Source organism: Schistocerca gregaria, chromosome 1 (genome assembly GCF_023897955.1).
Source record: "Schistocerca gregaria isolate iqSchGreg1 chromosome 1, iqSchGreg1.2, whole genome shotgun sequence".
NCBI classification, from domain to species: domain Eukaryota; kingdom Metazoa; phylum Arthropoda; class Insecta; order Orthoptera; family Acrididae; genus Schistocerca; species Schistocerca gregaria.
Genome location: NC_064920.1, coordinates 280,888,837 through 280,910,895, shown reverse-complemented (window position 1 = coordinate 280,910,895; position 22,059 = coordinate 280,888,837). Strand labels below are relative to the sequence as shown.

The 22,059-nt window shown below is 44.1% G+C and overlaps 1 protein-coding gene and 1 pseudogene across 2 annotated transcripts in view; one reads left to right on the top strand and one right to left on the bottom strand.

The window, feature by feature from the left end:
* LOC126341133 (epidermal growth factor-like protein 8) overlaps nt 1-22,059 on the bottom strand; it is a 773,192-nt gene that overhangs the window by 676,694 nt on the left and 74,439 nt on the right. The gene's annotated exons all lie outside the window — the stretch shown is intronic.
* Nucleotides 14,178-14,295, top strand: LOC126291202 (5S ribosomal RNA; annotated as a pseudogene).

Below are 22,059 nucleotides of genomic sequence, written 5' to 3'. Positions count from 1 at the left end.
CTTACCAATTGGCACGTCTTATCATCAAAATCATGACACAGTTGGAGGATTTGTGATTGGTGTAAAGAACGGAAGCTAACTCTAAATATAGATAAATGTAAATTAATGCAGATGAATAGGAAAAAGAATCCCGTAATGTTTGAATACTCCATTAGTAGCGTAGCGCTTGACACAGTCACGTTGATTAAATATTTGGGCGTAACATTGCAGAGCGATAGGAAGTGGGACAAGCATGTAATGGCAGTTGTGGGGAAGGCGGATACTCGTCTTCGGTTCATTGGTAGAATTTTGGGAAGATGTGGTTCATCTGTAAAGGGGACCGCTTTTAAAACACTAATACGACCTATTCTAGAGTACTGCTCGAGCGTTTGGGATCCCTGTCAGGTCGGATTGAGGGAGGACATAGAAGAAATACAGAGGCGGGGTGCTAGATTTGTTACTGGTAGGTTTGATCATGACGCGAGTGTTACAGAAATGCTTCAGAAACTCGGGTGGGAGTCTCTGGAGGACAGGAGGCGTTGTTTTCGTGAATCGCTACTGAGGAAATTTAGAGAACCAGCATTTGAGGCTGACTGCAGTACAATTTTACTGCCGCCAACTTACATTTCGTGGAAAGACCACAAAGATAAGATAAGAGAGACTAGGGCTCGTACAGAGGCATATAGGCAGTCATTTTTCCCTCGTTCTGTTTGGGAATGGAACAGGGAGAGAAGATGCTAGTTGTGGTACGAGACGGCACGCACCGTATGGTGGATTGCGAAGTATGTATGTAGATGTAGATGTAGACTCTGTTCATAATTCCCCAAACGTTCTCAGTTGGGGAGAGATCCGGCGACCTCGGTGGCCAAGGTAGGAAATGGCATATACGATGGCACCCCAAACACCATTCCTTGTTGTCGGGCCGCATTGGCGGCGACAGTCAAGTTGGTATCGCAACGCTGCATCTCTGTCCGGGGACTCTCCAGATGCGTCTTCGCCGGTCATTGGGGCCAGTTCAAACCGAGAATCGTTGCTGAAGACAATTGTACAGTATTGACTGAGATTCCTGGTCGATGACGTGTCTGAAGACGTCCCAGACAGCAGTGGAATACCAACCTGAATGTCGCACGCCGTACATTCCACATCCAGGAGTGGTAGCCTGGGGTGCCATTTCATTTCATAGCAAGACCCCTCTGGTTTCCATCCATAGCATCCTTACACCAGAGAGGTACACTGACGATGTTCTACAGCCGGTTGTTTTTGTGTGAGTTGTTGCTGCTTGTCTTCATGTTTGCTGCACCCTACCTTGGCCAGAAAGATCACAATACCTCTCCTCAACTGGGCACGTTTGGAGCATTATGGACAGAGCCCTCCAACCAGCTCGGGATTTTGTTGATATAAATGGGCAGTTGGACAGAATTTGGCACGAAAAGACCCAGAGGACATCCTAGAACTTGATGCGGCGACATGTAGTAGTCGTTGCTTCACGCAGTGGAGAATGGCAAAACAGAGACACGTCGGCGGCCGAGTCGTTGCGAAGTAGGCACGCACAGATAGCCTTTCTGACAGCAGCAGTCTACCAACAGACTGATGCAAGGATGCACACAGACCGAGCGCCGAGCGAAGCCTGGAAAGTGTTGAGTAATGGGAAGTGAGCCCAGCACGCTAAGTTAAGCTGCAGTATACTGTGGGAGTAATAACAAAAAGCTACCACCGAGGGTAAAAAACATCCTCCTGCCAGATATAAATAGCGAAGCGCAGGCACAAACAGACAGAAGCCATTAGGAAGCAGTTCGGATCTGAGGACGGGCGTGGTCGGTGTCCGAATGTTCAGCCTTCATAGGTGACGATTTCGGAAGTCTGTTCCAGCTCTTAGGAGTCATCCGTTCGCCGCCAGATGTCAACTTCAGCTCTGGAGGTCGGCCCGAGTTTGGTTGGCACCATGGCTGACTAACCTACAGCGAGAACTTCCAGCAGGACCGGCCGCAGCGCGGTCTTGGACACATGCGCAACCTGGGACTGACGCCCAGACTTCACAGCAACCCGGCCCCACGGCGCGTGGTCCGTCCATGACGGGACCTCGTCGACATCGCGACTGACAGCTTCCCAGCCGCGGGTGCAGCAGGCGTTGGCAGCTGACCTCACGGCGACGAGTCCATCTCAACCACAGGGCATCTTGTCTTCAGCGGAGCACTGGTGGCCTGAGGCTCCCGAGTGCGATCAGCAGGGCGCGTTGCGTGCATTGTCGGAGAACCTACACAGCAGCAACCAGGCAGAGGGATCTGCAGGGCTGGGCAGCGACGACGAGGGAGAAATTGTAAAGAAAGTTCAATAAATAATTGTAAAACTCCGCGCCGTCTCAGTCTTTGGCGCAGCCACTGAGACTGCTGCTAACAAGTGGCGCAGAAGTCGTAACAAACTCTATAAATCAATGCTAAGCCGAAGAGCAGCTTGTATAAGAGCCACATGTGGAGCAATGCGCTGCTGGTTTGCTCACTTTTGTAGCCATTTCTCTTGAATTAATTTTTCTGAAATTGTCTGCACATGTTCATCGCATCTACCGGTTTCCGTCCCATTCGGGTAATTCTTTCATGATGCGTCTTTTTGTCTCAATGTGTATGACGCTTGTTGGTAATCTATGGCAATGCTACAGCTAAACAAAGTTTAATTTTACATAATGTTGCACCTTCTCTAATTATTCCAACACTTAAAGGAAAACGAGGACAAGTTTTGAAAGGGAATTAAACTTCATAATGGCGAAGTAAAAACTTTTAAGTTTTTCCAATAACATTGTAATTCTAATGTTGCCGCGCGGGATTAACCGAGTGGTCTGAGGCGCTGCAGTCATGGACTGTACGGCTGGTCCCAGCGGAGGTTCGAGTCCACCCTCGGGCATGGGTGTGTGTGTTTGTCCTTTTGATAATTTAGTTTAAGTAGTGTGTAAGCTTAGAGATTGATGATCTTTGCAGTTAAGCCCCATAAGATTTTCACACACATTTGAACACAATTTTAATGTTGTAATTCAGAACTTCGAAGATTTAACGAAATTGCTAATGCCTTTAAAAGAAGTTGTAAGTAGAATATCAACACTGATGAAAGAAAGATAACTGAATGTTGTCGAAATGAAATAAGTGGCGCTGAGTGAATTATATTACAAAGTAAGACACTGAAAGTAATAGAGCAGACTGCGAAAATATAACTGACGATGACCGAGAGAGAGACATAGCAAGAAAAATTTCCGGAATAGAGAAATTTGTTAACATCGGATACGAATGTAAATGTGAAAAACTCTTATGAAAGTATTTGTCTCACCTGTAGCTTTCTACTGAAGTGAAATGTGGATGACACATAACTGAGACAGCATGAGGTGTTAATGTTACAATTTTAATTATATGTAGATACGAAATACTGGTGTGACGAAGAATTGGTGACATGATTTCACTACATCAAGAAGAAAAAACAAACAGCAGGAGTTAACCATTCTATCTATGGCCATTACAGCCAGTGTAGCCTTGTTGAAACAATCATCCTCTCATTGATCTAAACTGATCTAGTGGAACTACAATGGAAATTGAATGGCCGGTCCGCAATATTAACTGCTTTACGCGAATAATAGGCTGGTGAAAGTTACAGTGCGAAAATACAAGTGTATTTAAAAAATAAAACAATAATGGTCGTGAGGAAACTCTACGGATCAGATCTTCTCAGCTATTTATGGTATTGCCAATTAGTGATAAATTTCAAACGTTAGTGAAAATTTTGCAAAAAAAGAAAAATTAGACATTTCTTATTTAGTCCAGAATATGATGGTCTGCTTTCCGGAAGGGTATCCGGCCGCCCCTTAACCATTAACATGCCAAATCAGATTAACGATGACTGACCCTGCGTAACTGCGGGACAAGGTTCAAGCGATAGTAATAGTAGATGATGGTCTGCTTTCCAAAAGAAAATTCTTGCCAGCTGTTACGAAAAGAAAAATGAAAAAGTTACAAGAAATTTTCGAGAAAAATATTTTTGCGTTTAAACTTTTGAAAAAAGCCACAAGCACCTACATACTTGGACTGAAAAGAATGCTTGAACATTTTCAGTGTTATATATGCAAGTGATACATATTTTATAGAGAAAATATATAAATGTTTGGAGATAAAATATAAAACACGTAATAGCTGCAAATTGTTTCGCATGAAACATCATCGCAGATGAATTTGAGTTCTTTTGGACCTCGTGAAAAATTCGAGAGAGAAATTTGTTAGTAAAATTATAACATGAATTTTCGTAACATCTGATATATCAGTATTGTATCATGTGACCTGTGAATACAATCTGTTCAAGTGAGAGTCCATTTGTGGTAGCGTGCTTGGACTTCTTTACTGCCACCAGGCTCTTTTCCCGGTGGATCGGCTTAACAGGACCGAGAATATTCCTCACTGCCGAAAATTTTTTGTTTGCATTTATACCAGATTCTTCACCACTGCGTCCATCACCCAGAACACCGATTCAGATATACAACATACAAAAATTTCTGTCGGTACTTTCAAGCCACCATTTCCGCGGGAATCGTGCAGAATATATTTATTCGTATGGTTTTGTGAAATCCAAGTATCATCCATGAACCATGGACCTTGCAGTTGGTGGGGAGGCTTGCGTGCCTCAGCGATACAGGTAGGCGTACCGTAGGTGCAACCACAACGGAGGTGTATCTGTTGAAAGGACAAACAAACGTTTAGTTCCTGAAGAGGGGCAGCAGCCTTTTCAGTAGTTGCAGGGGCAACAGTCTGGATGATTCACTGATCTGGCCTTGTAACACTAACAAAAACAGCCTTGCTGTGCTGGTACTGCGAACGGCTGAAAGCAAGGGGAAACTACGGCCGTAATTTTTTTCCGAGGGCATGCAGCCTCACTGTATGGTTATGCCAACAGATGAATACACTAAGCAGATTCAGAAGGATGTAGGCTGCAGTAGGTACTGGGAGATGAAGAAACTTGCACAGGATAGGGTAGCATGGAGAGCTGCATCAAACCAGTCTCAGGACTGAAGACCACAACAAAAACAAGAGCACAGACCTGTTGTCTTCTATATGTTAAAAAGGCATAGTCCATAAAAATGTAGCTATCAAGATGGCACTATCGCTTTGTTTTGTTACGCGACCGTTTTAACTGATCTGTCCCATAACTTGCTCAAATCTCATAACAGAGAGACAAATTAAATTGGAGTAAGTTAACCCCGGTCAGATAATGAAGTGACTGTCAACACGCTCCGTATTCTGCGACAATGGATACACGGCCAAACAGATTCAGAAGGCCCTTCAACCACCCGCTCCACAAAACGATCTAGACGAAGAGCAAAATGAGGCAGACTACGGCATATCTTTCTTATGCAGCACCTGTTTGTGCCAGAATCATCATTATTCTCCCCAAGTATAGTGTCAAGGGTGTGTTCTATCCGCCTACCAAAATAAGAAAACTATTGGTAAATATGACAGCTGACCTGGGATTACGAAAACCAGGAATTTGTAATAAACACTGCCAGTCTGACATGCTGTACATTGGCCACACAACTAGAACAGTGGGCATCAGATGCAAAGAATATCAGAGACACAACCGACTAAGACAGGCAGTTAAATCAGGCAGTGCTGAACAGTCTGGAACTTACTCATTACATAAATTATGATGAAATAACGGTTCTGGCCCAGACCGCCAGATACTGGAACCCTGAGACTCTATAAAGATAAAGCAGATAGAAAACGTCGTGAATCTTGACACTGGGTACCCACTCAGCAGAGCCTGAGAGCCGCTGAAAACTCAACGAGGACAGCGACAGAAGTCCACAAAAAGAAGAACTGAGGGTGTGGATACTAGGGAACGAACCGCAGACATAGCAGCAGGCGTACCGGACCGAAGATGGAACGTTGCTGGACGCGTCTAGCGGGAGCCGATCGCTAAAGAAACACCTAGAATCGCACCCGGCCGAAAACGGAGAGTTATCGTGCAGACTGGTGCATTGGGCCAAAGACGAAACGCCAGCGCTCGGCCCAGCGCACTGTACCAAAGAGGGAATACCTAAGAACGTTTCTAGTGGCATAAGACCGCAGAGGAAACACCTGGAAACACGCCAGACCGAAAAGGGAGCGCCAGTGCACAGAAAGGTGCACCAGACTGAAGGGGGAGTGCCAAAGCACGCCGGTAGCAGGAGCGGACGGTACACAAAACGCTTGGAACTGACCGTGGAGGGAAAGATTGTAGCTATGAACGCTGGACCATTGCACTTGAGGAACAGTCTCAGGTAGCACCTAACGTAGATATCGAGTCGAAATATCGTGCAAATAAATACGCTGTTATTCAGCAGGATACCCGACACCCCAAGATGGCGACAGATCGGCGAGAAAGATTAAAGAATTACCGAACATAACTACTCAGATTTTGATATCTTATGCGAAATTTCATATGTAGCCAAGTGAGAAGCCGCTGTGGAAGGAGGCTGAGCATCGCTGAGGATGATGGGTGTTCTGTAGGCTATAAAACCCAAGGTAGTCCGACCCTAGCGCCATTCGTAGAAACGGAACTCGCCTCCCTGAGTGACGGGAAATGTGAGGCAAGTAAAAGTCGGACAGTGCTTTATTTTATTGAGTGGGAATAAGAAAATAAAGCTTCATGACACCGAGCGTCTGGAGTCAGTCAGTGCAGAGTACATCTCTGGGACGTGTCCGACGACAGAGTTTGTTTTTAGTAAACAGTGTCCAGGGCAGGGCGTGTGTTCCGTTTAATGGCCAGAGTCCTGGAAGAAATATTGTTCTACAGAGAAACAGCGGAAAGTCGAACTTTGCCGAAGTCGTGGGCTGTTAAGTAACTTTTCAAGAAGTGGAATGAGAGCACGAACTTGAGACTTCTTTGTAGTGGGTGAAAAGCCGATACCCAACTGGACCTGCCGGGATGACCGAGCGGTTCTAGGCGCTAAAGTCTGGAACCGCGCGACCGCTACGGTCGCAAGTTCGAATCCTGCCTCGGGCATGGATGTGTGTGTTGTGCTTAGGTTAGTTATGTTTAAGTAGGTCTAAGTTCTAGGGGACTGATGACCTTAGAAGTCCCATAGTGCTCAGGGCCATTTTTTGAACCCAACTGGTGGATGCCGAACCGGATGTTTACTGAACCGTTGTTGGTTCACATAAATAATCTAAGAATGGGAGTAGAGAGTGCGACTGTGCTTACAGAAATCCAACAGTAGTGGCCAGTTAGACAGACGGTGGGAGTAAATCAGACACATTTTGCAGCCCCAAGACTAACAGGTTTTTCAACCGGTTAACCAGCAGGAATTTGAGGAAGGAAGAGAAACTCGTGTCTTGTAAGACAACATATGTTTGGTCGTCCTAGGAGTGGATGCCATGGAGTTGATGGATTCTAGGACAAAGAGACAAATAATAAGATGCACATGTAGTGTTTAGTAAATTCTCTTACTAAACCTGAAAATCAGCAGGTTCAGAGCACAATCCAAAGTGGGTCCTTGAGGGAGGCTAACTGACAACGCTTCGATTCGCCATGGAGAACTAGCAGACTGATTGCACTGTGCTCTGGCGTCCTATTAAGTCGGCTCCATAGCAGCGCTGGCTGAAGAGGTTGTCTCGGAGCCGGTCGCAGCTTGGCAGTGGACTCTCATGGGACAATGTTAAACTGATGGACGTTGACCCGTGCGACGTGGTGGCGATAGCGCGCGATACCACAACATCTCACTGGTTTGAAACTTCCTAGCAGAGTAAATCTGTATGCCGGAACGAGACTCGAAATCGAGGCCTTCGGCTTTCACAGGCAAGCGCTCTACTGTTTGAGCGACCCAAGCACGACTCACGACCCATCCTCACACCTTTACTTCCACTAATACTCTTCCCCTACATTCAACCTCCAGAGAAGTTCTCCTGCGAAACTAACACGATTAGCACTCGAGGAAGAAAGGATACTGCGGAGACATTATTGAGCCACAGCCTGGGGGATATTTCCAGAACGAAATTTTTTGTAAATTTTGTAAATTTGTTGTAAGCTTCTATGGGACCAAACTGCTGAGGACATCGGTTTCTAGACTTACGCACCACTTAATCTAACCCACGCCCGAGGGAGGACTCGAACGTCCAACGGGGGCAGCCGCCCGAATCGCGACAAGACGCCCTAGACTGAGCGGCTACCAAGCGCGGCACGAAATTTTTACCCTGCAGTGGAGTGTGAAACTTCCTGGCAGATTAATACTGTTTTCAGAAGGTATGAGTCGAGTACTGACGGAAGCCAGGGTGTGAGGGCCGCTCCGTGACTCGTGTTTGGGTAGCTCAGTCGGCAGAGCACTTGCCCAAGAGAAACGAAGGTCTCGAGTTCGACTCTCGGTCTGGCACACAGTTTAAATATGCCAGGAAGTATCGTATCAGCGCGCGTTCGGTTGCAGAGTGAAAATTTTATTCTGGATGTCACTAGCAGGCACTCACAAGAATTAGTTTGCAGACAAAATTACGCAGCGCCGAAAACTCAGAGCTAGCTCAAACTTTTCGTTGTTGGAAACGTCCTGCAGAAAGTTTTCTTTCAGATTTCGACTTAGGTACTTCCCGCCTTCACTGCCAGACCTCGTCTTCGAAACTACTGCTTGCCTGGGACCAGAGGCTTTCATTGGCTGAAATGAACTTACAGGCAGACAGAGATGAGTTGTTGGTACTGACCCAATTATTGATTTTGTAGCCACTTCAGCTGCCACTTGCAGATTCTAAGAATAATGATACCCAGCCACAACAGCGAAGCGAACAGTAAGCAAAGGTAACGTTTTCATAACTATGTTCAGTAACTGTAACCTTCATTTCATATACTTATTTGCAGCCGGAAGTTCAACATGCTTTCAACTTTGGCAGCAGATTCATGCACATATCGCTCTGTAGAATTTCCATCGTTAGTTACTAGTGTGCAGCAATCATAGTACGACCTCCGAGAATGTACGAGGGTTGCCTAGAAAGTAATGCACCGCATTTTTCCGTCAACAATTCCTTATTAAACATAATGAGAATTACACACACGAAAGAATGGTGTTTTATCTACACACCCTATTTTTCGACGTAATCTCCATCCCGTTCTGTGACCTTCCTCCAGCCGTAACAAGGGCCGGTATGCCCTGTCGGTACCAATCCTTGTACTGGTGGCGCAGCCAGTGCTTCACTGTGTGAATCACCTCCTCATCCTCTTCAAAATGACTGCGAAGTCGTAATGCGTCTGTCCTTGCGAATGACAGTATCAGGCCGCTGCAGCCATGGATGATCTCCCCGACCGCTGCAAATGGTGGAGCTCCGCCTAACCGTCTTCTGATGACCTCACGCTCCGTGCCCAGCGACTAACTGTACTTCTACCGACAGCAGATGCTCCGTACACTTTGCACAAGCGTTTGTGAATATTCCCCACAGTTTCTTTCTCTGCAGTGAGAAATTCAATGACGGCACGTTGCTTGTAACTTACATCACCTACAGACGCCATTTTGAAACTGTCCTGCAGCTACGCTATCCGTCAGAAGTGGCGGAAACTTGGCGCGCTCACTCAGAAGACTCCACATCATACATACGTAACGTTTCGCATTCGTAGCATTGTTTTCGGCTGAGAAAAAAAATGCGGTGCATTACTTTCTGGACAACCCTCCAAGTATTCTAACACAGTCCTGTGGACCACATCTTTATTTAAATTGTCCTTCTGAGTAACTCTATTTTTCCGGTTGACATACCTTTCGTATTCTAAATTAGGTACTAATTTCTGTCAACAGTTATATTTCTTTTGTTGTTCTATGACCGTCTGCGACGATTATTCAACACACACTTTCGTTCGTGTTATGATTTAGAGAAAGATGTTTTTACGCTTTACCTGTATACGGTATAGATATTCGTCAGTGAGTCGCCGAAAACTTGGTTGGTTGGTTGCAAGCGAACAAGCACCAACAATTTGCCCATCGTCATAACGCACTCACAGCACACAGAATACGGTTGACATTACGACTGACACTAGCGACGTAATGAGGACATCGCACAGGTGCCGTTCGTGGCGAAATACAACAGCGCCACGTACAGGCTCGGCCAGCATCTACATTTTTGCTCAAGGATTCCATATTTTTGCCCAAAGCCTGTACATTGACTTTAAGTTAATTCGCCATGACTGTACGGTTAAAAACACAGCAAAAATTACTGTGTCTATTATTGTCACTGTTGTTACTGCCAATATTGCTACCGTCATCATCGACATTTCTACCACTAAATCTACACTCCTGGAAATGGAAAAAAGAACACATTGACACCGGTGTGTCAGACCCACCATACTTGCTCCGGGCACTGCGAGAGGGCTGTACAAGCAATGATCACACGCAGCTTTCGTATATGTTGGTACGTTATGCTGTAACTTTTAGTTTTAATTTTGTCAGACGACGGTGTCCCTTGTGACACCGAAACCTAGGTTACAAATTAATTGTGTTCGCGACTGAGGGCTGTGTTTTTCAAAATTTTGTATCTTCCTGTATGACCATTTCACAAGTGTACCCTGAATATTAGGAATCCGGTAGAACATCAATTCTCCGACATCGCTGCGGCTGGAAAAAGATCGTACAAGTACAGGACCAACGAAAACTGAAGAGAATTGTTCAACGTGACAGAAGTGCTACCCTTCCGCAAATTGTTGCAGATTTCAGTGCTGGGCTATCAACAAATGTCAGCGTGCGAACCATTCAACGAAACATTATCTCTATGGGATTTCGGAGCCAAAGTCCCATTCGTGTAACTTTGATGACCACACGACACAAATCTTTACGCCACGCCTGGGGCCGTCAACAGCGACATTGGACTGTTAATCACTGAAAACATGTTGCCTGGTCAGACAAGTCGCGTTTCAAATTGTCTCGAGTGTATGGACATGTACGGGTATGGAGACAACCTCATGAATCCATGGACCCTGCTAATCAGCAGGGAACTGTTCAAGGTGATAGAGGCTCTGTAATGGTGTGGGGCGTGTGCAGTTGGAGTGATATGGGTCCCATGATACGACTATGACAGGTGACATGTACGTAATCATCCTGTCTGATCACCTGCATCAATTCATGACCAGTGTGCATTCCGACGGACTTGGGCAACTCCAGCATGACAATGTGACACCCAACACTTCCAAAATTGCTATAGAGTGGCTCCAGGAACACTCTTCTTGAGTTTAAACACTTCCGCTGACACCAAACTCCTCAGACATGAACGTTATTGAGCATATCTGGGATACCTTGCAACGTGCTGTTTAGAAGAGATCTCCACCCCCTCGTACTCTTTCCCTACACGATTCATGGTGTCAGTTCCTCCAGCACTACTTCAGATATTAGTCGAGTCCATGCAACGTCGTGTTGCGGCACTTCTGCGTGCTCGCGGGGGCTCTACACGCTATTAGGCAGGTCTACCAGGTCCTTTGGCTCTTCAGTGTATAAAAGTCATCTCCAGCAGAACCTGACTGTAGACATTGATGCTTCCATTCTCGGATTCGAGTTCAGTTTCTGAATTACTATCGGATTCTGATCACGGTATGGCTGCTGTCAGCCCGTCTGCACGTGGGAATCACATCTGCAGCGAAGTGGGAAATGAAGTCATTTTGCGCATTTAGGGGGATATACGTAATAAGTTAGAAGTAAGTATCTTTTCCACTCTTCTCCTTCCTCCCCCCTCACCATCCCCTCTAACTCTCTCTTTGCTATAATGTGACCAGTGGAAAAAGAAACAAGCATTAGTCGTTCCCCAGAGTTCTCACAACCTGTTTTTATTCGCAACTGGAGTTTTCCGAGAACACATCGCACTTCTCCATTAGTCGCACGTTAACTGCATAATTCTTAATGACCCGGTATAAAATTGGTTCAACCTAATCCCAAACGAGGCAGCTACTTCATTGAAAAGATTCTTTTTTCGTTCTGGCGGTTAAAGTGTATGCGGAACATCGAATAGACGGGTGCAGCCTTTTGGCGTACCTCTACCGCCACACAACGGCTAAAATTTACCTATCGACTCATGGGAGTAAAAACTGAACATAGCTGTCTGGCAGCGCCAAAATATGAATTCATGTCCTTGGGGTAATTAGCGCTTCAGAGTTAAAGACCAGAGATAAGGCTTAAAACCAATGGGCGGCTCCAGGTTTTAGCGGATTGCGTCACAGCTGGGCTTAGGAGCCGGCATGGTATCGGGTTTCCCATCTCGGCTTAGTGGCGTGCCCGAGCAGGCAACGGGACCCGCCGGTGTATTTTGGCGTCGTTACACGCTACGTGACACGCCTCCTAGTGTTTCCTTTAATGGAAGGGCCGCGTTGCGTAAAAACCTGGAAGTAATCTGCCGGAGCTTTCAGGCGATTTATGCGCCGAGGAATTCGCTGCTCATCCTCTCTGTAGCCTGGCCTGCGGTAGAACAGAACTTCCTTATCGTTACTTTACGAAGCTCCTCATTACTAACGTGAGTGTTAGAGGAATTCTAGCACCCACTCGTAAATATTCCACAGACAACAATAACGTGAATGGCTTTTCGCATTCTGCCACGGAATGCGTCTGGTTGATTGTTGGCTGGAGGCGACATGCTAGGTACCGAAAATCGTAAACAATGATGGAGCGTTATATCATCTAATGATCCCATATGCATAGAGCTGACTGCATGCAGCAAATGGTGTCTGTTTATAAAATACTATCTTTCATTATTTCATTCATTCATTTCAATGTTAAAATTAGAGCTTTTAGATCTTGTACGCCTAACGAGACATCTTTAGTCATCGTTAGAATCATAATGGTGACAATAATCTATACTAATGATAACCCTGTAAAGCTGTGTGTCTGTCTGTTTGTTTGAACACGCTTTTCCAAAACTAATGGAAAAATTCTCATGGAGTTTTCACAGGTAACTTGAGCATAGCATCGTTCACGGTAGAGTTTATCAGAATCGGACACAGAAAAATATGTCTCGTTTGTATATTTTAAAACGCTCGTCTTTAAAACTACTAGACCATTTCTCATGGAGTTTTCACAGACAACTTGACCGTAGCTTGGGGCACCGTATAGGCGTCATGTAATCAAAATAGGATCACAAAAAATATATCGTAGTTTAAAGGTTTATCCAAAACAATCGTATCTGTGTGCTTAAACAGGAGTTTCACAGGTAATCTGAGCATAGCTTGGAGCACCGTATAGGCTTTATTTAATCAATGGTGGATCCGTAAAAAAAGATACCGTAGTTGAAATTTTTATTCATGCTAATATTACAAATGAGAAAGTAACTCTGTCTGTTAGGTTTTGGCAGGTAACCCACTGAACTGATTCAGATGAAATCTGCTATGGTGATAGGTTGTACTCAGAGGAAGAACAGACTACTTCAGAAAGTATATAGTACAAGACTGATTACAACAATATTACGAGTATTGGGGAAAAAAATTTACTCTTTGATAAAAAAAATTACTCTTTGACTTTTTGATCTTGACCATATTTAAGAAAATGATTTTATTGGTTCAAGTGTGCTACTTGATACGATTCAATGTAACTAATACAATGCTTATATAATCTTCAGTGTATTTAAATCAAATTTCCACACTATTTGTAGCATAATGTACGTGTTGTATCATGAATAAAATTTTCAGTCTGCAGCGGAGTGTGCGCTGATATGAAACTTTTTGGCAGATTAAAACTGTGTGAAACGAGGTACTGGCGGAAGTAAAAGCTGTGAGGACGGGTCGTGAGTCGGGCTTGGGTAGCTCAGATGGTAGAGCACTTGCCCGTGCAAGACGAAGTTCCCGAGTTCAAGTCTCGGTCCGGCACACAGTTTTACTCCTCCAGGAAGTTTCGTGTTGTATCATGTACATCCAGTTCAACAGCACGAAGTATAGATGCGCGCTTCTGCGCACACCCCTCTGTAGGCGCTGTTCGGCAGCGACGCAGCGCATGCCGACGTGTCATCCATTGGAACAGCTTGGGAGGCAGGGTGGGAGGGGGGGAGAGGAGGGGAGGGGGGAGAAGGGGGCAACATCACAAACCCAAACAGGCAGACACGTGAGGGCAGCTGCACATACAGTATACGTTAGCTAACTTACTGACCATCACTCGTCGCAACAAAAGTACAGATATTCGAGTGCAGCCTTGAGTAACGGAGAGTAATGATAATAATAATTATTATTATAATAACAATTATTATTATTATATTTATAGTATGGCCAACGGCCTTGTCGCAGTGGTAACACCGGTTTCCGTCAGATCACCGAAGTTAAGCGCTGTGGGGCTGGGTTAACACTTGGATGGGTGACAGCTCGGTATGCCGAGCGCTGTTGGCAAGTGGGTCCACTCAGCCCTTGTGAGGCAAACTGAGGAGCTACTTGACGGAAAGGTAGCGGCTACGGTCTCTCAAATTGACATTCGGCCGAGAGAGCGGTGTGCTGACCACATGCCCCTCCGTATCCGGTGACGCCTGTGGGCTGAGGATGACACGGCGGCCGGTCGGTTCCGTTGGGCCTTCATGGCCTGTTCAGATAGAGTTTTAATTTAGATATGTACGGAAATTCGTATGAAGAATTTAAGATATGTCAGTCTTATTAACATAAGGCAACTTCCTTATTACGCTCTTGTCAAATTTAACTAGTGACTTCTAACAGAAACTTGTGACAAAAGGAAACAGTGACGAGAGGAAGCTGACTGGTCCAAATGGAGAGCAAGAAATAATTGGGTAAGACTGTTAAATATGATGGAAAGAGATTATGGCAGTAGATGGTATGAGAAAAGTAAGGTGTTTATAAGAGATTCAGCGTAACAGAGTACTGCGCGCTCTGATTCACAGAGTTCGTTTCGTCTCCTATCTTAGCAGCCTGAAAAGTCAGCTTCAACACCTGAGGACAGCATGCCACCAGGACTGTTCTTCTCAAAAACAAGTACATCGCATATTCCAGCGAAAATGAGTCCAGACTGCGAACAAAATGAAGAAAAAGTGGCACCCACAATCACAGCATACCTTCTATACTTTGGCGGTATTTTTTCGAGAATTCGAGTAATTCTCGGCAGACATAATATTAAATGTATATTTCAGCCACCCGAAAAACGGAAGGACCTGTTGGATCACGTAATAGGCAATCTCGCCTTTGGGAAACAAGATCTACACGTGATCCTTTGCCATTTTAGAATGTTGTATGTTCGTCAACCCCGTCAAACAGGGGAAGATGTGTGTGACGCTCTTCATCGTCACGCGTACCTGGGCAAACAATACAAATCCATAATACCAAATAACTGCATTAGAAGACGGTATTGGATGATCTACCACAAAAACAAAGATTATATCTATTTCGTCCTGTATGATAATAAATCTCATATCTTTGCCATCAACAGGGGTAGACGTGTCGACGGCGGAGTTTAGTAGACGTGCCACCAGTGGCGGTAACTTCGCCACGTTACCACGGGCCACGAAATCAGTCGACTGGATGACTACGAAAATGGCCATCCAGCAAGACGTAGAACAAGCACAAGTCAGATCTCTTCGGACGGCCACCTAAGACAGATCATCACCAGCTATGGCACACCACCACCTTCTCACCGCTGAACTCTAAGTATGGCATCGCTCCGCTCTAATAATGGACTCTCCCAAATTCGTCGTCCCACCCTGCTGTACTGCGACAGCACTTTGTCACCGGTGATCCAATACACGTGACAGATTTGCAAACATTTCCTCTAGATCAGCGTGTCCTAGGTCGACTGAAACATTGGAACTTGCTCACTTTAATATCAAGTGTCACTAATTGTATCCAGTAATAGATGCTCAACTTCTGGTACTTCGTGTTTCTCTTCCTTCTACTTCGTTTATTTCCTTGTAAACATAACTTTTTTCTGGATCCAAGGGTTCATAGATTTAAGTAGTATTAATACACGGTCCAGTCACAATAATGTATCCATCACCTACGTTCGACGTTAACGCGCAGCAACCACTTACAGACGGCAGGTGGCAGTGCTAGGAGTGGAGGGTATACGAGGTGAGACAATAAAGTAATGAGACTCATGTGAAAAAAAATGTTCCTTACCTTTTAATCAAGTTTAGTGTCGTCTCCTTTAAAGCAGTTTCCTTCTGATTGCACACAGTTTTTTCCAGCGCTTCTGCCATTGATGGTTGCATTTCTGGAACTCATCTATTGTAATATCCTCCAAGACCCTCGTCACAGCTTTTTGACATCTTGTGTTGTTTGAAAATGGTGTCCCTTGATTCTTGGAAATAGAAAAAAGTCGCACAGAGCGATATCTGCTGAATAAGGTGTCTGTGGTAGTAGTGAAATTTGTTTTGAGGTTGAAAATTGCTTTCTAAACACTATACTGGAACGAGGCATGTTGCAGATTGTAATAATTGATCTACACACAACTTTCTTAAACGTTAATCCACTTGTCAACAAACGCGATAAACCAAAGAATACAAAATCAGTGGCACAGATGCCATTCCACAGCCTTCACGATGTACTATACAAACATTCCCGACATTATGATTTTATAAAACTGGAATAAAACGCTGCAAGAAGAAATAATATGAGGGAACATTCCCAAGGAAGTGGGGAAGTGGGTGAATCCGTGCAAGCTTTTGCCAGTCATTATTTTTATTACACTTAGGAGTGGAGTTGGAACGAAATATTCAGGAACTGAAATTTCAGTACTGCGTAATAAATGAATTGCAAAACTGAAAGAAATTATGCATGAAATCTGGAAAACTAAAAAAATCCCCACAGATTGGAAGACTGCAATCCTCTGTACAAAAAAGGAAGTAAAACAGACCCCAACAACTATCGTGGAATCTCTTTATTGTCAATAACATACAAAATTCTGTCTAAAGCCCTACTAAACCGCGCAGAACCTCAGCTGGATTCAAAACTAGGCGAATACCAAGGTGGGTTCAGAAAAGGTCGATCATACGTTGAACAAATCCTTAACTTGAAAAACTCTATGAAATATTTACATAGTACTTCAAGCAAAAGTTATGTCATCACGTTTTTCGACTTTAAAAAAGCATATGACAGTATAGACCGAGAATCACTTTTTGAAGTATTAGTGAATTTGGACTAGATCAAAAGACAACAAACATCATAAAAGAAACACTCACGGAGACCAAATCCAAAGTAAAATTTATGGGGGAATTGAGCACAGAATTTGAAATAGACACAGGAGTACGACAAGGGGATGTACTGTCCCCAGTGCTCTTCAATTGTGCTCTTGGAAAAGTTGTTAGAGAATGGAGAAAAGCAGGTGCACCAGCACACAGACTGGGACCAAGACGTAAGGGCATAGAATTAGACTATTTGGCATTTTCTGATAACATGGCACTGATTGCACAAGACATTACCGATGCACACAAACAGCTAGAATTATTACAAGAGCAGGCAGCAAACATTGGATTACAAATTTCATTCGAAAAAACAACACATCAAAGATGAACCTTCTGACCTCAAAATTGGTAATAATCTCATCTCTCGAGTAAAAGAATTTAAATATTTAGGTGAATGGATTGCAGAAAATTGTAACGAAAAGAAATCTGTCAGATCAAGAGTCCAGAAAATGGAGACGGCGTTTCAGTTAACAAAAAACCTTTACAACAAAAAGAGTCTCTCGTGGAACTGCAAAATAAGACACTATACAACAGTAATTAGACCCGAAGCTCTGAGATACTAAAACTTCAACACAGAACACTAAAAGAGGAATTCGACATGAAAGAACGTAAGATAATGAGGAAAATCCTAGGACCAAGAACTAAAGATGGGGTGCATTATCCAAAACCCAATGCAGAAATCTATAAAAATATCTCCAAAATAACGGACACAATGCGCATGAGGAGAATCCAATTCATGGGCCACTTAGAAAGAAATCCACACATTTTTAAAGAACAAAACTACAATACCGAACTGGTACAAACAGACAGAAAAAGACCTGAGAGAATTAGGGTCTCCCAATCTACATGATAGAAATGAAATCAGAAAAATCACAAACACACGGGGTTTTGAGGAAGAAGAGAGAAAAATTAACCGACATACGTGGTCGACGCAACGAAAGCTAGCCCATTCGTTGTTTATGAAGGAATACTGGGCGAAAAGGAAGGCCAACAAATGTTGATTACGCGTGGTCCTAAGTGATCCATCCGCGAAGAAGAAGAAAGAAAGAAGAGCCAAAAAAAATTTTTCCTAATTTTGGCTGTTATCACGTACGACCCCTTAGTGAACAAATAAAGCACTCAATTACGATATATCAGAAAATAAGAAAACTAGGAAATAGAGATACAGAATGACCCATAAACATTGGACTGTTGGATGAATTGCCATAATGATTCGCGTAATGGCGTTTTCAAATAATTTTTTCTTGGAATGTTGTTGTTGTTGTGGTCTTCAGTCCTGAGACTGGTTTGATGCAGCTCTCCATGCTACTCTGTCCTGTGCAAGCTTCTTCATCTCCCAGTAACTACTGCAACCTACATCCTTCTGAATCTGCTTAGTGTATTCATCTCTTGGTCTCCCTCTACGATTTTTACCCTCCACGCTGCCCTCCAATGCTAAATTTGTGATCCCTTGATGCCTCAAAACATGTCCTACCAACCGATCCCTTCTTCTAGTCAAGTTGTGCCAAAAACATTGTCAAAAGCTTTCTCCAAATCTACAAATGCTAGAAACGTAGGTTTCCCTTTTCTTAATCTTTCTTCTAAGATAAGTCGTAAGGTCAGTATTGCCTCACGTGTTCCAACATTTCTACGGAATCCAAACTGATCCTCCCCGAGGTCCGCATCTACCAGTTTTTCCATTCGTCTGTAAAGAATTCGCGTTAGTATTTTGCAGCTGTGACTTATTAAACTTGGAATGTGTAGTAGATATTAAAGGATGACGTCAGTACTCACCAGCCGACAGAATGCACTGCAAGCAAGCAGTTTTCCCGCGCTCCATACAGGAGCGGCACGCTAATAAATCCTAACCTGTTATTACAAGCTAAGTACGCTCTGCCGTATATTGGTTTACCGAGTACAGATGTAGGGCAGAAGGACACTGGAGCACAGCGGTCAAATGTTCGGAGACGACAGTACATTGATCGAATGATAGATTAATGGAGAAACCGGAAGTTAACCCTTCAAGTGACAAAGGGTTGTTTCCAGCATACCAATGAAATACGTGTCAGTGTGTATTCTTTGGCGATAGTAATGAATGAACTTGCTCAATTTATTATGGATTTTTAGGAGTCCCATGAGTACAGGATGGTAAATATTTAAGCCAATAAACCGAAGAATCACAGTGGATTGCTTCAGCTATTTACTAGTGGCATATATATTTACCAGTGTCACATGAAAGGTTAAATGAGAAGCAGACATTTACCTGACCCTTAGAAGACCCACAACGACTAAATGAGTAAAACATAACAATAAAATAGGGTGAAGAATTGAATAGCAGTCAAACCTCTTAACACTTCATCACAAATTACTAACGTTAGTAGGCGAAGTAGATATGCAAACTTGGAACTAGAGTAGGAAAGGAAGGAGTGAAAGACGGCATTGAAGCAACCTAAGGACTGAAACCTTCTTCTTCTTCTTCTTCTTCTTCTTCTTCTTCTTCCTACTGCTCCTCTTCTTCAAGGCACACCTGTTCCACTTCAAATTTTCAAGACCATTTTTTTCTCGGTCTTTCAATGGATTCTCATTCCTTATAAGATCTTCTCATAAGAAACCTTTTATCATATCTTAGAAATCTCATTTCAGCTGGTAGAGGTTGCTTACACCACGCTTGTCCGCCCTGTTCTGGAGTATTGGCATGCGGTGCGGGATCTGCATCAGATGGGACTGACGGATGACATAGAAAAAGTACAAAGAAGGGCAGCTCGTTTTGTATTATCGCGATATAGGGGAGATAGTGTCACAGACATGATACGTGGAGTGGCAGTCATTTAAACAAAGGCGTTTTTCGTTGCGACGGGGTCTTCTCATGAAATTTCAATCACCAGTTTTCTCCTCCGTTTGCGAAAACATTCTGTTGGCACCCACCTACGTAAGGCGACTGCTACGGTCGCAGGTACGAATCTTGCCTCGGGCATGGATGTGTGTGATGTCCTTAGGTTAGTTAGGTTTAAGTGGTTCTACGTTCTAGGAGACTGATGATCTCAGAGTAATTTGAACCATTTTTGAGACAGCTTGAAGGTAGTTGATTGAACCCTCTGCCAGGCACTTTATTGTGAATAGCGGAGTAATCACGTAGATGTAGTATGCTAATATTGTTATTCACTTCTCAAGTTCGAGAGTCGCTGCCATAGACCAAGACAGGCACAAAAACTGTTTTGTAAAACTATAATTTTGTACCTTTCCTCGTGTTGTTGTTTAAGGTTTTATTTATAGTTTCACGTATGTGCTGAAATTTACTGATTGTATTCTGCTATATTTATTGTTATTCAAACTGATGTCACACACTAAATACCTACAAATGGACGCTTCTTTCAGTGCCTTCTTTTCAATAATTTTTGATCGGACTGAGCTTCTTACATACTGAGTTTTTGTGGTAGATATTTTCTTATTGTAGCAGTGTCTACGCTTTGGCTACGCAAAATAAATAAAATAAATAAAAACACTACGACCAGTTCCTGCATATCACAATTTCTCAGGCCATCAAACACATAAATATGGCAAAAACAGAAATAATGTCTGATGGGATAACCGCAATCACAGGTTTTTCCAGTGTTATTTATAATCCGTCTTGATTGAAAAAAAATTTTTATTCACATGAACGGTTTCGGTTCCTCTAGAACCATCTTGCAGATCTGAAGATGGTTCTAGAGGAACTGAAACCGGTCATAAAAAGACGGATTATAAATAACATTACACAAATATGGAGTAACAATGACTACGTCACTCGGATATATTTCTGAGAATATTTTACTAATGGATCTGATAGGCAAACGCTTCGATTGACACTGAATTCGGGAACGTCAGGAACATCTTGCATTGGGGCCCTGTTCCATTTGTAACTGGCGCCGCTAATTGGGAACGGGAGTGCTGGGATGCCCCGAGGACAGTGCTCTTTCTGAAGCATCCACATTCTCCGGTGGGCAGAATTCGAAACAGATCAGCTTGCGTGCCAAAGGCAGCGAGCAGCCGTGGACAAAGGCCGCCGGACTGGCAGGCAGGCAGGCGGGCAGCTGCGGCCAGAAGAAACCCGGCAGGCATCTCGTCCCGTCTCGTCTCGACCGGCCGCTGCCAGCTCAGCCGGGACGCCTCACGCCGGCCGCGTCTGCCGGAGGCGCCAGCGCTGCGCCGTGGCGCTCCAGAGGACCGCACCTACTCGTCACCCCCCGATTTCGTCCAAATTTACGGTCTATGTAGGACTTGGCCATAAATAAAGTGAAGCTCCAGATGGCCAAGCGCTTAGAAAAAACTGGCCAGGTGCGGGCAGGACTCGTGCTCTGACACTTCCGTACAAATTTAATAGTGTATACAGACAGTTTCTCCATCCCAGGAACCGAGAATCTCGACGATTTTTGCCTGTTATCGACACTGATACTGGTAAGATACTGATGCCGGAAATTCCAGGTCTTTAGAGAATGCTTCCTTTTATAAATTTGAAGTCTGTTAAGAAACGATAAAAGAAGTACTTTTCTCGTGTAATGTAATTAAAATCAACTATTTACTGATTCCAGAATGAGATTTTCGCTCTTCAGCGGAGTGTGCGCTGATATGAAACTTCCTGGCAGATTAAAACCGTGTGCCGCCCGAAACTCGAACTCGGGACCTTTGCCTTTCCTGGGCAACCGCTCTACCATTTTTTTTTTCATTTTGTTCGTTATTGATCGTTGTGTTTGGTCGTTGCGGACGTCGCAAGACATCCTGTTCATGTTCAAGTTCGGTGTTTGATCCTTCCACTCAGTTTTTTATTACAGAGGCCAACCGGCTCTGACCGAACACGCTGAGCTACCGTGCCGGCACCAACTGAGCAACCCAAGCACTACCCACGCGCCGTCCTCACAGCTTTACTTCTGCCAGTATCTCGTCTCCTAGCTTCCAAAACTTTACAGAGGCTCTCCTGCTTACCTTGGAGAACTGTCAGGAAGTTTCATATCAGCGC